Source organism: Sarcophilus harrisii, chromosome 5 (genome assembly GCF_902635505.1).
Source record: "Sarcophilus harrisii chromosome 5, mSarHar1.11, whole genome shotgun sequence".
In the NCBI taxonomy this organism is placed as follows: Eukaryota; Metazoa; Chordata; class Mammalia; order Dasyuromorphia; family Dasyuridae; genus Sarcophilus; species Sarcophilus harrisii.
Genome location: NC_045430.1, coordinates 285310742 through 285326503, shown reverse-complemented (window position 1 = coordinate 285326503; position 15762 = coordinate 285310742). Strand labels below are relative to the sequence as shown.

Below are 15762 nucleotides of genomic sequence, written 5' to 3'. Positions count from 1 at the left end.
GAAAAAACATATCTGGCTATTCATTTCAATGGAATGTGATAATAAAGCAACATTTTGGAATTCCCTTGGACTTAAGGCTCCTAAGTCTAGTCTAATCATAACTAACTTTCCAATAACATGTGATCAAGTTAACTGGAAAGAACTTGTCCAAGTTATATGAAACTTTTTCATTTGTAGGAAATATTTCCTGTTAATGTGGCCTGTCCCAAAGTGGAATGAATTGCCTCAGGAGAGAATGTATGTTGGATGTTCCAATATTGATACAGTAAAGCAGGGAATGGGCAATGGTGTTTTGGGATATTTTGAGGGACTTTGGTTTTCTTCAGGAAAGACTTAACTTCAACAGCTTCAAAGGCCTCTTTCAATTGAATCAACTTTTTTATATGTAACATGCTTCTATATTCCCTTCTAGCTTTAAATCTATGGCTTTATAAATCTGAATTTGGTTTATTCACACATCATCAAACTGGAGATACCCTTCCTTGTACCATGTTTATTTTGGAATGGAACTTAGGACAATGTGTAAGGCTGGATACAAAGATCTAGGCATCATTTGCCTGGTTGGTACTTGCTTTGTTCTCAAAATGGCCTTACTATATTGGAGTCAAGGTATAGTGTGCTTGATTGTGATTGATCAGACCAAGATGAGCTGGGAACCCTCTACTCAAGCTCAGCTACAAATACTCTGCATGGACATTTGGACTGGAGATGGTTCTAAATTTGTGCACCTCACATTTCTGAAGTTCTGCATCACTTATAGAGCGCAGCACCTTCTTTCAGGAGGGTGCCCCATGTTGTGCATTCCTTGGCCAGAGTGTCTCATGTCACATAATTAATTCCAAAGTTCTTCAGAGACATGAAGAGTATCCTTAAATCATTTCTGGCCACCATGTGAGCACCTGTATAGTGTGAGTTCTCTGTAAAGTAGTCTTTTGGATAGATTTATGTTTGGCATCCAAACAACATGCTGCAATCAGGGAAGTAGAGTTTGAATGCTTAGCAATTTAGCTACAGAAAGGATCTGTGTCCCAAACTTTGTCCCAAGTCCCAAAGCCTTTGAAAACCTGCGCTGATGGTAAACCCCAGTCCCCAGATAGTGTCAACTTATTGAATTCAGCTCTAATTATTTGGGCATATTTTTATTTGCCTCAAGACTCAATTTTTATTTTTTATTTTAAATCCATTGTTATTAGTTGTGCCCCTTGGTTTAAAAGAGAAGAAAGGGATTGCATCTACTAGGCTGGTTGGTTAATTTGATGTTGTACTTTTTTTTCTTGAAGAACAAAATGACATCACTATGTTAGAGTCAGGTTACAGTGTGTCTGTTGGTTGTGTCTGTTTGATCAGACATCAATATGAACTCAAAATGCTCTACTGCAGGTTGGACACAAATAGGTCATGTGATTCTCTAACTGCACATCTTGTGTTTTTTTTTCTGAGCGCCTTCAATTCTGCTTTGCTTATAAAGCATAGCCCCTTCTGTAAGAAGGGTACACCATGACTATGTGGACCTGGGCCAGTATCTTCCATGACTATGAATTCTAAACTTCTTAAGAGAGACCTTAAGAATGTTCTTGCGTTGCTATTTCTGATCACCACATGAGTGCTTGCTCTGAGTGAGTTCTCTGTCAAATTGTCTTTTTGGCAAGCGTGCATTTGGCATTCGGACAACATGGCCAGCCCACAGAGTTGTGCTTCTGCAGGAGAGCTGAATGCTTGGCAGTTTAGTTTGAGAAAGAATGTCAGTATCTGTATCTCATCTGCCAGGTGATCTTCAGGATCTTCCTAAGACAATTCTGAGTCATCAGTGGAGTGGGACAGGGCTGTGTGCTTGCTTCCATGCTTTTTAGCATGATGTTTTCAGCCAAGTTATCAAACACTTTCAGTGAGAACAAACAAATCATCAATTAGTTATTGCACTGATGGTAAATTGTTCAATTTGGAAAGGCTACAAGTCAAGACTAAAGTGGAGGAACTGTTGGTGTGGGGCTTTTGATTTATGAATGATTGTGCACTCAGTGCAACCCCTGAAGTGAAGATGTGACAAAGTATGGATAGATTCTCTGCTGATTGTGCTAATTTTGACCTAACCACACCAAGAAAATACAGGTACTCCATCAGCCAACACCACATCATCTATATGTAGAATCATCAAGTTTTCTTACTCTGGAAGTATATTTTCCAGGGATGTCCACAATGCTTGTGAGGTTGACACACATCTTGCCAGAGTTAGCTCAATATTTAGGAAGCTAAGAAGGTCAGTGTGGGAGAGGAAAGGTATTAGACTGACTACCAAGCTGAAGGTCTACTGATCTTGTGCTGACTTCATTGTTGTATGCCTGTGAAAACATGGATACCAGTGCCATGCCAGGAAACTGAGTCTTCCAGGTGAGAAGTCTTCAAATGTTTGAAGCTTAGTATTTTCCACCTAAGGTTCCTTCAAGCATCTCAAAGTATTTCCCTGTCTTCCTCTTTGGACAGTCTCTGGACACAGTATACCATATGTGATCTGAGCAGGGCAGAATGTGGAAAAAAAACTATCACTGCCCTTTTTATGCATGCCATTTCTCCCAACACCCAACTTAAGGCCATGAAGGTATTAAGAGGCAGAAGACATTACTTTCAGTATGATGGTTGAGTCACAAATTCATTTCCATCTAGAAATATCAGTGATTGGCTCAGTTAATTTAATATGTTACCCTTTTCTTTTCTTTTCTTTATTTTCACAACATATGCATGGGTAATTTTTAACATTGACCCTTGTGTTCCAAATTTCCCCTCTCAACTCCTCCCACAGATGGCAAATAATTCAATATATGTTAAACATATTAAAATATAATTAAATCCAATGTATGTATACCTATTTATACAATTATCTTGCTGCACAGTTAGATCCAAAAGGAAAAAAATGGGAAAGAAAACAAAATACAAGCAAACAACAAAAAGAGGGAAAATGTTATGTTGTGATCCACACTCAGTTCCCATAGTCCTCTCTCTGAGTGTAGATGGCTCTCTTCATCATAAGATCATTGGAACTGACTTGAATCATCTCATTGTTGAAAAGAACCACGTCTATCAGAACTGATTTTGTTGTTGTATAATTTTTTTGTTGACATGTATAGTGATCTCCTGGTTCTGCTCATATCACTCAGCATCACTTCATATAAGTCTCTCCAGGTCTCTTTATAATCATCCTATTGATCCTTTCTTTTTTTTTTCCAGTTCTTTAATCTTTTTTTTAATTTAATAGCCTTTTATTTACAGGTTATGGGTAACTTTACAGCATTAACAATTACCAAACTTCTTGTTCCAATTTTTCACCTCTTACCCCCTCACCCCCTCCCCCAGATGGCAGGATGACCAGTAGATGTTAAATATATTAAAATATAAATTAGATACACAATAAGTCTACATGACCAAACCGTTATTTTGCTGTACAAAAAGAATCGGACTCTGAAATATTGTACAATTAGCCTGTGAAGGAAATTCAAAATGCAGGTGGGCATAAATATAGGGATTGGGAATTCAATGTAATGGTTTTTAGTCATCTCCCAGAGTTCTTTCTCCGGGCATAGCTGGTTCAGTTCATTACTGCTCCAGTGGAAATGATTTGGTTGATCTCGTTGCTGAGGATGGCCAGGTCCATCAGAACTGGTCATCATATGATATTGTTGTTGAAGTATAGAATGATCTCCTGGTCCTGCTCATTTCACTCAGCATACTGATCCTTTCTTATAGAACAATAATATTCCATAACATTCATATAACATAACTTTGCCATTCTCCAACTGATGGGCATCCACTCAGTTTCCAGTTTCTTACCACTACAAAGAGGGGTGCCCAACATTTTTACACATGTGAGTTCCTTTCTCTCCTTTACAATCTCTTTGGGATATAAGCCCAGTAGAAACACTGCTGGATCCAAGGGTATGCCCAATTTGATAGTTCTCCAGAATGATTGGATCACATTACAATTCCACTAACAATGCATTAGTGTCCCAGTTTTCCCTCATCCCCTCCAAGATTCATCATTATCTTTTCCTGCCATTTTAGCCAATAGGATAGGAGTGTAGTAGTTGCCCTAAATTTGCATTTCTCTGACCAATAGTGATTTAGAACATCTTTTCATATGACTAGGTTTCAGTTTTTTCATCTGAAAATTGTCTGTTCCTATTCTTTGACCACTTATCAATTGGAGAATGCTTAACTTCTTTTAAATTTGAGTCGATTCTCTCTATATTAGAAATGAGGCCTTTACCAGAACTCTTGAATGTAAAATTTTCCCCCAGTTTATTGCTTCTTATGCATTAGTTTTGTTTGTACAAATTGTTACCCCTTTCACACTATTGATGGTCTCGACAGCGGCCAAACAGTCAAACCCATGAAGTAGCTTCAAATACAAGTGATTTAATGAAGTTAAACTGGCATTGGATGTTGAACATCATGAAAGTTGTTTTCATGAAATCCTTAACTGGATGAAATAAAGGAAAAAACAAAGTTTTATGTGGGAAAAAAATCACATTTTCTCCTGCTCTGTCTCAGTGACAGCATCAATTAATGTGACACATTTACCCAGTAGGTATGGAGCACCCTGACTGCAGCTCAAGTCTGAAGTTTGGAAAATCACTGCAAAGAAATGTCAATATAAGGACAGTGCAGGTTGAGCAAGAGCAGATCAACCACACACACACACACACACACACACTTACACACTTGCACACATATAGGTACATACATAGACATACAGAGAGAGGATTCTGGGAAGCATGAGGGAGTTTCAGATAACTTTGGATCAGAGAAGTGTCCTTCTCCTAGAATTATGAAAACTCTTTCTTTAAGGACTTCTACTGCAGAGGCCCTATTTCTGATCACAATGGGTAGTAAAAATAAGAGGAATTGGCCTTTTCTACATTGATTGGAGGAAAAGTATGTGACTATGGAGTGCAGGGTGTGCTCAGAGAAGACTAGCACTTCTGGGGTGAGAGCTGCTGAGCCATTTTCAGGTCTGTTTTCCATCTCTGGTGTTCACTTAATCCACCTGACTCTGACCTGTAGCTCCAAGAAGTAGTAGTATGCTTAGTGGTTTCATCCCAGTAAACTATTTAAGCAGAAGGGATAAACTAGGTTGGGAGTAAGTGAGGGTCTCAGACCCTTTGGTGAATTGGGGAGGGGAGCACAGTATCTATCCTAAGGATGTGAAAACTTACCTAGGTAGAATGGGTGGATGAGAACGATTTGCCATGAAGGCGGCTGAAGCACTGAAAGCTTAGTGAGACATCAAACACACTGAGGATATCCACTGCATCTCGAGCCATCACCACTGGACCGTGATGACTGAAAGAGAGGGTGACATCAATGAGTTTGTGCAACATTGCTTCCTTAAATCCAATTTATGCACAAATTAAGACATCACACATGCCATTCTACCATTTCTACGTATCTCAAAGTCCTGTGCTGACAAGAAAGGGATAAAACAGTAGGTACAGATATAGTCACAAGCCAGATCTTGGGATTACCTTTCCACTCAACTGAAACAGCAGTGGGGTTTGGCAGTGTCCGAAGAGTCTATGAAAGACCACAATGCTCACTTCCCAATGAGAGAAAGGGATTAATGGCCTAAAAATTGTCTCCTTTACCCAACCCTGGCCTGCTTACCACAGCAGACATGTATCCCACTCTGTGGTAGAAATGCACACACACATATACATACATGTACACACACACTGACTTCTGTAAAGATAATTCCATTTACTATTGGTACACGGAAGGTGCCTACTCTGGGAGACAACATGGAATACAGTAGACTTGAAATATGAACAATTCTTGTTGCAAGAGAATTCAGTAGGTATTACAGCAACATGGTAGCCATGAGTAAAACAATGTTGGCAAATGAAGGCATAAATGTAAATCTCTTTCCCTTACACATGATGTCTACAAATAGTATATAAATAGTCTGGGCTCTGCCTTGATGTCCATGAAATGTAAAGTGATCTAAAGGAAAATCCCTAGTGCAATGGGGAGTTCATCTGTAGATAGACATTGTCGGGCCTGAAAAGGTATGAATGGGTCATAATCTGGGCTAACAAAGGATCTGAAGGAGGACAAAGCCATCTGAGAGTCACCAAAGATGTCTTATGTAATTGGATATATGGTGGCAAAGACATAGGTCAGAGTTGCCTTGTTGAGGTGCTTCAGATGTGCAATAGTTAGTCCTCTCAGATGTTAAAAAGATTATCTGTATGATAGACCAAAGATAAGTAGTCACTAAGGCTGTGTATATGCCCTTGACATAAATTTTGACTAAAGACTTGAAAAATTATCTCATGTTATTCTTTTTTGTTTTATTAAAGCTTTTTATTTTGAAAACATAAGAAAATATCACCCTTGCAAAACCTTGTGTTCCAATTTTTTTTCTCCCTGCCTTCTCCCAGCCCTCTCCTATATAACAAGTAGTCCAATATATGTTAAATATATGCAATTCTTTTAGACATATTTCCACAATTGAGATATTACACAAAAAGATCAGATCAAAAAGGAAAAAAAATGAGAAAGAAAACAAAATGCAAGTAAACAACCACAAAAAATGTTGAAAATGCTATGTTGTGAACCACACTCAGTCCCCACAGTCATCTCTCTAGGTGCAGCTGGCTCTATCACAAGACCATTGAAACTGGCTTGAATCACTTCACTGTTGAAAAGAGCCACATCCATCAGAATAGATCATTACATAATTTTGTGGTTGTCATGTACAATGTATAATGTTCTCTTGATTCTACTCACTTCATTCACCATCACTTCATGTCTCTCCAGGCCTTTCTGAAATCATCCTCCTGGAGACTTACATGAACTGATGCTGAGTGAAATGAGCAGGACCAAGAGATCCAGTGTCAGAATGGATTTGAACTCAGGAATCCCTGATTCCAGACTATAGAATAATCTTGAATGGTTCAATGTGAACTTGGAAAGAGGTCTGTAGGGAAGTGCTCATGGGATTCATGGTAGGCACTGTGCTAATTTTCATGATCAATGACAGACACAAAATCATATATGGTATGCTTGTTAATTGTTAGGGACTGAAACAAAGCTGGATGAGGTTGTAAATATATTGAATAAGAGAGTCAGGATCTAGACATTTACTAGTAGTATTATCTTGGGCAAATCATTTCACTGCTGTTTGCCTCAGTTTCCCCATCTGTAAAACTATGATAGCAATAGCTTCTCCTTCCCAACATTATTGTGAGAATCAAGTGGGATAATAATTGTAAAGATTTTAGTCCAGTGCTGGCATATAGGAAGTACTACATAAATGTAAGCTGTTTTTATTTTCCACAGGAGATTCGACTGGTTTACCTTTCAACCTACCTATTGGTCAATATAGCTAAATTGAGGTATCATGATAGAAAGAGACCTTGACTTGGACTGAGGGAGAACTTAGTTGAACCCTGCTTTAGGTGCTTATAAATTACATGTCAAATAGGAAAATTATTAACTTCTCATTCTCCATTTCTTCACCTGCAAAATAGGAATGACTATAGAACCTACCTCTTAATGTTGTTAAGATCTAGTGGTATGTTATATGTGATGCCTTCACAACATTATAGAAATGGTGGCTCTCATTATATTTTTCAGTACTATTGCCCTTAGAGTTTTCAAGGCTTATGCAATAGAAACTTCTTATCTTATTGTTAAATGTCTCTTTGTTAATACTCAAATTTTAGAAGAAGCCATGTCTTCAAAGGTTTCATGTATTTCATAAAGTCATATTGATCAATATTGTGATAGTGATATAGAAAAAAATGGGTCCAGCCTAAAAACACCAGACTCATGAATGTTTAGTTGACAACCTGAATGATTCAAGTACAAGTCCACGTGGGTCTCTTGAGGCCCCATTTGATATTTATGGTGCCGTGTTACTGGACTCCAATGAGTAGCATTGATTCTAAGGCAACAAATCTCTGATGCCTTTCCAAATCTGCAGTCACTGATCTATGATCTTCACCAGGAAAAAAAGAAGTCCATTTAATCTGGCATTTTTTTTGTGCCAGCATGCCTTCCTGTTGTCTCTTTCCCTTCTATTGATGACTTCATCTGCTCCCAGAGGTTTGATTATCTTTGTTATATTGATGACTCTGAGATCTAGGGTCCTACTTCTGGGTTTCAGATCCATATTACAAACAGCCTATTGGACATCTCCCACTGGATGATGACCTAGAGAAACTTCAAACTTGACATTGCAAACATATAACCAAAATGGGTATTGGATATTCCCTTTTCTGGGAACAGGTTTTTATCCATCTCCTCTATAAAGAACTTCTTTCTTTGCTTCTCAAGTACCATATTCTCTTTACTTTTTTTATTTTTTTTATTAAGGCTTTTCATTTACAAAACATATGCATGGGTAATTTTTCAACATTCACCCTTGCAAAGCCTTCTGTTCCAAATTATTCCCTTCTTCCCCTCACCCCCTCCTGTAGATAGCAGGTAGTCCAATATATGTTAAATGTGTTAGAATATGTTAAATCCAATATATGTATACATATTTATACAGTTATATTGCTGCACAAGAAAAATCGGATCAAGAAGGAAGAAAAAAGCCTGGTAAAGAAAACAAAATGCAAGCAAACAACAACAGAAAGAGTGAGAATGCTATATTGTGGTTCACACTCAGTTCCCACAGAGATCTCTCTGGGTGTGGGTGGCTCTCTCCATCACTGAACAAGTGGAACTGGTTGGGATCCTCTCATTGTTGAAGACAGCCACATCCATCAGAGTTGATCATTATATAGCCTTGTTCTTGCCGTGTAAGTGATCTGGTACTGCTCACTCCCTATAGCATCAGTTCATGTAAGTCTCTCTAGGCCTCTCTGTATTGATCCTGCTGTTCATTTCTTACAGAACAATAATATTCCATAACATTCATATATTATAACTTATTCAGCAATTGCCCAACTGATGGGCATCCAACCAGTTTCCAGTTCCTTGCCACTATAAACAGGGCAGCCAGAAACATTTTTGCATATGTGGATCCCTTTCCCTCCTTTAATATCTCTTTGGGATATAATCTCAGTAGAAACACTGCTGGGTCAAAGGGTATGTGTAAAAGGCTGAAACTCTTGAGTTGATGCACTGAGGTCGAATAACCTAGCACTACAGGCTAATTACAAATTGGACAATACTCTATTAGCATATGCTTGGGAAATGGCCCTTCCCACTACTCTGTGTTGGCTCGATAATTGGTGTATGCAGAGAATTGTAGGAGGGGCTAGAGGGTGGAGTAAGACTAACCAGAGTCACTTTTGGGCAGTAGGGGAAGAGGAGAGGTCGTGGAGATCTTGTGTCCATCCAATTCACTTCTACCCCTAAACACCAAGAATAAAGACCAAGGACTTTTGCTTATCCTGCCTCTGGATGATTCTAAGGTATCCAGGGGGCTAACTTGGTCTTCACAAGTATACACAGTTTGATAACTTTTTTCTGCATAGTTCCAAATTCAAGCACCATAATCTCAACCTGCCCTGCTCCCCCTGGAACTGCTTCTCCTCAGCTCACTCTCTCAAACTTCCTTGGACTTGAACTTGCTTGTTTTCATTTTGTCTGTGTGGCTGTCTTCTTTCTATTTCTTTATCCTCCACCCCCAGCCCAATTAAGAGAAGAGATTCTCTAGAGAAGGAGGTGTTTCTATTTCAATTATTCCTATCCTCAGCTTCCTGTAAAATAGATTATCTATTAATGGATCAATTGATATCTCCTTGGTAGTGATTGTAATTGTAGCTGATGGGAAACTTTCCACAAGGAAGGCCATAAAGACCAAACATTCCTATCTCAAACATCAACAATGTAGGTAGGCACCCTAAGAGTGTGTGCCTCCTGAAAATTCATATCTTGTCTTGATTTGGATGATTATTATCACCCAGTTAACATGATCTGGTGCAAAGTACCAAAAAGAATCAATTCAAACCCATTTCTTAAGTTCCTACTCTGGTCCAGATTTGTACTATGTATTAGGAATACACAGTCAGTAACAAAATAAGCTTTGCTCTCAGGAAACTTAGACTTTGAAGAGAGTGGAATGGCCTGGTAAATAAATGTAAAAAACAAGTCTAAGTATTTTTTCTAGTCAGAAAATGCTTATTACTGAGGTATCAAAAAAAAAAAGGGTTTATTCATAGGAAGTATCTCTTAGCTTATGCTTTCCAGGAAGTCTTCCACAAGGCAGAGGTGAAGAAGGGATGTGTTCCATACAGAGGGGATAGCACAGGAGCAGAAAACATAACACCACATGTGGAAAGAAGTTAGGAAAAACAATACAAAAGAAACTAGAAGAAAGGAAAGATAACAGTAGCTCCCACCCCATTGCACACAGTTGGCAAAAGGTTCAGATTATCTATATCCAAAACCTAGTCAAGGTAAGTATTTCCTTTTGGGGCAATGTCACTCAGCCTTTGCTTAGACACTTCCTGTGCTAGGGAGATGAAACTCACAGGAATCAATCCAAGTCTATTGCTTCTCCCAAATGATAGTCCCTCAAATATTTTGCTCTACTTTTATTTTCCAAGCTAAAAGCCCCCAATTGCTTCTGCAACTACACACTGGATGGATATCAGACACCTCCTTGTGTTGCCAGCTACTCACCTAGTTCTTTTCTACTTGGTACATGTATTCCCTCAAATGTTGCTCTTAGAACTGTGCAGAGAGACTGCATAATCTTCATCTAATATCCCAGCATCATCGGCTGCAGTATCCTGCATATTATTTTTATTCCCAAAAGGCTCATGAAGACCAACAAAGTAATGTTTCTATTTTACCTTGTGAATTCTTGACATTTTGCTGCATTCTTTGTGTTACCAGCAATTGACATTTGTTCCTTACAAGTAGATTTTCTTGAGCTGAGATTGTTGACGTGTCAAGAAGTTGCCCAATTGGAATTTTATACCATTATCTCTATGAGGGCCTCGAAGTTCTAACCCTATTAAAAAACTGGCTTTGTTCTTTCTTTCTTTCTTTTATTTTTTTTCTTGGCTGGATTTAAATGAATTGAGCAGGAAAATGACCAGCTGTTTAGATTACCACTCAAATCCTCTCATGAATTTTGAAAGGTAGGGATTTTCCAGGAACCAACATCAAATGAGGATCAAATGCCGTCTATTACAGAATAAGAATGTGTTGTTTAAAATCCCCTGAAATTACAGTCTTTGAAAACCATCTGGACCCACATGTTCTGCAGAAGAGGAGAAACACAAAGGAAGCACTGATTAATTTTAATGCATAATGAAAAGACATAATTAAATGCAGTTTTATTGAGTTAGTATTGTTTCTAGTTGAAACCTTTAAGACTTGTACCAATTTGGGGCTTCCCAGTTTTATGTGGTATTTCCCATTTTAGAAAATCTTTAGGTATTTTTATAACAGCAGTGAGTCGTTGAATTTGGCCATTGATTTATGAGTTGGAAGTACTTCTGATTAATCCACTGCATTATTTTAATCATTCCCTTCATTAAAATAATTTTCCCATTATAATTATAAGCTCTTTCACAAGGAAAAAATGTTCAGAAGGGAAAGATGAGATTTATTTCTAATATTGAAAGACAGGACTGAGCATTCGGTCATTGAGACCTCGATTTTTTTACCTTTAAGATACCTTAGAGAGTAGGAACAGAATTTATAGGCCCAAAAGATATTCTGTTTTGCTAAGGATCAAAAAGATCATTTAAAAAAAAAAAGTAAAGTTGCAGCCTTCATTCTTAGTGCTGACCAGACCAGGTCATGGAGGTATGAAGGGGACAAGGAATGACTATGTTTGGAGAAGCTTCAAGGAGGTACCCAAGGATGGCTTGTTTTTATATATTAGGAGGTAGGTCACAAGTATCCCAGTCCTAATATCTGAATAGGAATGTGCCTTTCAAATCACATCTTGTAGAACAAAAGAACCTGAATAATCATTATTAAAATAGCCAGCTTTTGGGGGGACTGGCTGAGAGTGGCTTATTTCTCTGTTTCCTATGTAGTATGGCATATTACACCAACTGGAAAACTGACATCTTTAAGAAAAGAATGTCTTTTTCCTTTGTCTTCTGTTCTTCTGTTCATAATCTCCCTTTCTCCCTTGTCTCCTTCCTCTCTACCTTCCTCCCTCTCCACCTCCCTCCCTCTCCCTCAATCTTTTCCTCCTTCCTTCGGTGCTTCCTTCCCTGCTTCCCTTCCCCCATCTCTCTCTCTCTCTCTCTCTCTCTCTCTTTTTGTATCTGCCTCTGTTTGTCTCTGTCTCTATCTCTGTCATTCTCTCTGTCTATCACTGTCTCTCTCTCTCTCTCATAATATAATTATTGAGTGCATTATTCCTATTCACCACACTGACCTGGGCTTCATCATCTCATTTGTTTGTTCAGTTTCTTTTTGTTCTTTCTTTATTTTAGTTCCTCTTAAACCTTCTGCTGCTGACAAAGGCTGTCCTGGGAACAAGAAACATGTAATTCAGGTTAAATCACAGAAACCACAGGCCTTGCCCTGAAGCAGCCTCAATCTTTATCCTTTTGGAAAGACAGCAAAAAATATCACATTAAAATGGTATATAACAATCTTATTTGAAGGTATTGCTTTTCTAATCCCAAAGAAGATAAGCTTTCAACTAGGATTTCTGACCATTTCTGTCATTTCCTACCTTAGAAGTTTACTATTTTAAAGTTTTGTCAATAAGTTTAAAGTGTCACTAGAAGAAGGGAATGTTACATACTGTCAGACCCCAGAGCTTAAAAAATTCAGCCATTGTATAATCCAGTTTATAAAAGATACTTTATGTGGCTGTGCCTTCTAGTATTTCTTGCCCTTTGTTCACCAAGCCCTCCAGTCTTCCCCTGAAGATTGCCATTGACAGGTAACTCACTTCCAAACTTTTCAAGCATTGCATCTGACTTTAAAGAGTTCCAATTATTCCTTACAGTAAGGCTAATTTTGTTGTATGAAATATCATCCTATTGTGTTTGGTTCTTCTATTTGGAAACAATTGGAAGAAGTCTTAACCCTCTTCCATAAATCTGCCCTTCAAGATAAGCAGAACTTATTCTTCAGAATTTTTGGCTAATTCAGGTACAGCCTGATCTTAAGACCTCCCCCCAAGGCAGGAACTTCTTTTCTCTCTTAGATGAAGAGATTCCTTTGGTCACGTTCTCAGTAGCATTGTGTTATAGAGCAAGGTTTCAGAGTTGCCCTTCAGTTGGCTACCATGCCCCAAAAGCAGGAGTTCAAAGCTTGTCCAGGGTACCCAATTTTCTGGTGTCAGCATCTAGATCACTTGAAGTTATGTCAATGCCTTTGGCTCTTCTACCCCACCTCCTACCCCCCCACCCCGGGTAGCTAATTCAAGTGTTTTCATACTAATTGTGCAGATGATCAAACAAGTTTTATTTGAACCTTCACCAAGTTGGTGAATAAAATTAGGAGGTCCTGATGCCCAATCTTGTTCTCCTTTCCCTAGATAATGTTCTTTCTTCTTCCAGGATGCTCCTACTAGAATATGGAAAGGGCAAATTTTTTGAAGAAGAAAGCTGATTTGATTCTCAGAGCATACAATGCAGTCTCTTCTGAGACCTTTGGTAAAGGATGGACAAGGTTCTACCATAACTGCCTCTCTTTCATTTTCTTTGCTTTGTTGTATGCTTTTGAATGGGTTACTATGCCTCTGGTGAATTGAGGGCATGCTCAAAGAAGGATGGTTTATAGACATGCTTTTTGATGGATGACTGTGGACAGAATCTCTGGAAGGAGAGAGCTTCGGGAGCCACCAAGGAATGACAATAAGATACTATCTTCTGGTGATCTTAATTTGCTCCTTAAAGAGGTGTGATGGCAGATTGAACTGGGCTAGACGGCAGAAGCCAAAACAGATATTAGATGATTGGCAGCTGTTTTTTTCAAGTAAAACTTTTTGTCTTCCCAGACAAGTGGCCCCTTTGACTAAGTGTTTTCCCCACCCCACTGGCCACCATAGGCAAATCCCCTCCAATAGCAAGTGTAACTAAGAGAAATGGGGAGGGGGAATCCCAAAGTTGACCAGCCTCCTTGGAACTCTCCAGCACTGACACTTCTCTGATTTCTCAGACTCAGATTGAAAGTGGATTTCTAATTTTTATTCTTCTCATTACTTACCAGGAACACTGAGGTCACAGCAAATAAAGCAGTATGAGTTAATGAGAACAGCTTTAGTAAAAGAGGAGGTATCTCTCTGAGTACATCAAGTGCTTCCCATATATTAAGAAACCCCAGCTGGATCGATTTAATAATGTGAGGATTTACACAATTATTACGGAGCCTTCATTACTCACCCGGCAGCCTGTGGCTGCCACAGCACAAAGGAACATCTCTAGCTGGCTCGAGGAACACCGCCTGCCATTGGTGAACCCATTTCCTGGCCATCTGCTCCCTGCCTCAACACTTAACAGTCACCCAACTGCAACTTAGCAGCTTTGTGTACTTTGGGAAGCAGCTGCTTTAATGAGGACTCAGAGCTTTGGATCAAGAGATGGGGCTGGAGTGCTAGGGAGAGGACCCAGTTTGCAGCAGGAGCTGGGAGCAAAGAGTTACGTCATCCTACTGCACATTACAATCATGTGTCTGGCTGTTTTTTTCATCCTTATATCTGGAGAAACATCTCCAAGCTCAGTAGAACAGTAGGAGAGGAGGCTTTGGTTCCCATACCTTTTTTCTGGTGTCTGTGAGTGTGTGTGTGTGTGTGTGTGTGTGTGGTTCTCTTTAAGTGCCTCCTGTGACCAGAGGAGATCCCTTTTAAAGAACAATAGCAGTGCATTTGTTGAAAAGAGGGTTGGATCCAAGTTTCAGCTCAGTTTCAAAGACAGTAGCTGTGGGACTATTTAATGATACCTTTTCCTTCAGTGAAGATACAGGAAAAACAACAGTTGTTTTCTTTTATCCCATATTCTCTTCGGCTTCAATTCTTGCTGTGAGGTGACTTGACCTTTGAGCATGTTTACTGTACATTGCAAAGAGGGCCAGTGTCATTCCTCTTCTCTAGTGGCAGTGAGGTGGCCGAGCAGCCAGATCTTGGTCTTGGGGTCCCCAAGAACTGAACTTGCATCTAAACTCAGACCCTTCCTAGCTGGGTCCTTCACTTCTATGAATGGCCTCAGTGTCCAAGCTAGGAATGGAATAATGATTCCAGTAAACAAGAACATTTGCAAGGCCCTGCTTATTTGGTCATTTATTAAGCGCCTACTCTGTGCTGTACATCTTGATGAGTCCTGGGAATAAAAATACTAAAACAAACTCCCCTACCCTCAAGAAACTTCTAGGCTACTGGAAACATAGGAGGAGAAATAGAATGTCAGGATCTAGAGAGCAGAAACCATTGATGATTTTTTTTTTTTGGTTTTCATATTTCAGAGGTCAAGCACAGTGCTTTACACACAGTAAGAATAAATTCTTAGTGGATGGAATAAAAATAATTTCCAAGACATGCAGAATCATAGAAATTGATTTTAAGGTCAGGATCACAAGGGAAGTGGAAAAGCCACTGATTAGAGGTGTTGTCTGACCTGAGACTTCCAGGAGCTGGGACATTCCAGGTGTGGAGGATAACACATGCAAAGGCTCATGGGTAGGAGCTGGAGGATCACCTATGGTCTGAGTGGCAGGAAAAAACATGAAGGGGAGAAAGACAAGAAAAGGCCAGAAGGGTTGGTGGAATCCCAGCAGGCAGTGGTTCTCTCATCATGGCAAGAACCCATTACTCTGTGAGATTTTCATCATAAA

At 39.2% G+C, this 15762-nt stretch overlaps 1 long non-coding RNA gene across 7 annotated transcripts in view; it reads left to right on the top strand.

The window, feature by feature from the left end:
• The window catches only part of LOC116419644, a 97399-nt gene that overhangs the window by 3457 nt on the left and 78180 nt on the right, over positions 1 to 15762 (top strand). For 3 of the 7 annotated variants that reach the window (XR_004229911.1, XR_004229906.1, XR_004229907.1), the window contains exon 3: positions 12414 to 12569. The exons of 3 other annotated variants lie outside the window; for them this stretch is intronic. This is a non-coding gene — a long non-coding RNA (uncharacterized LOC116419644). Of the gene's footprint in view, positions 1 to 12413; positions 12570 to 14145; positions 15395 to 15762 lie in introns of those variants that run through there. One more of the 7 variants, XR_004229912.1, reaches the window with a different exon arrangement.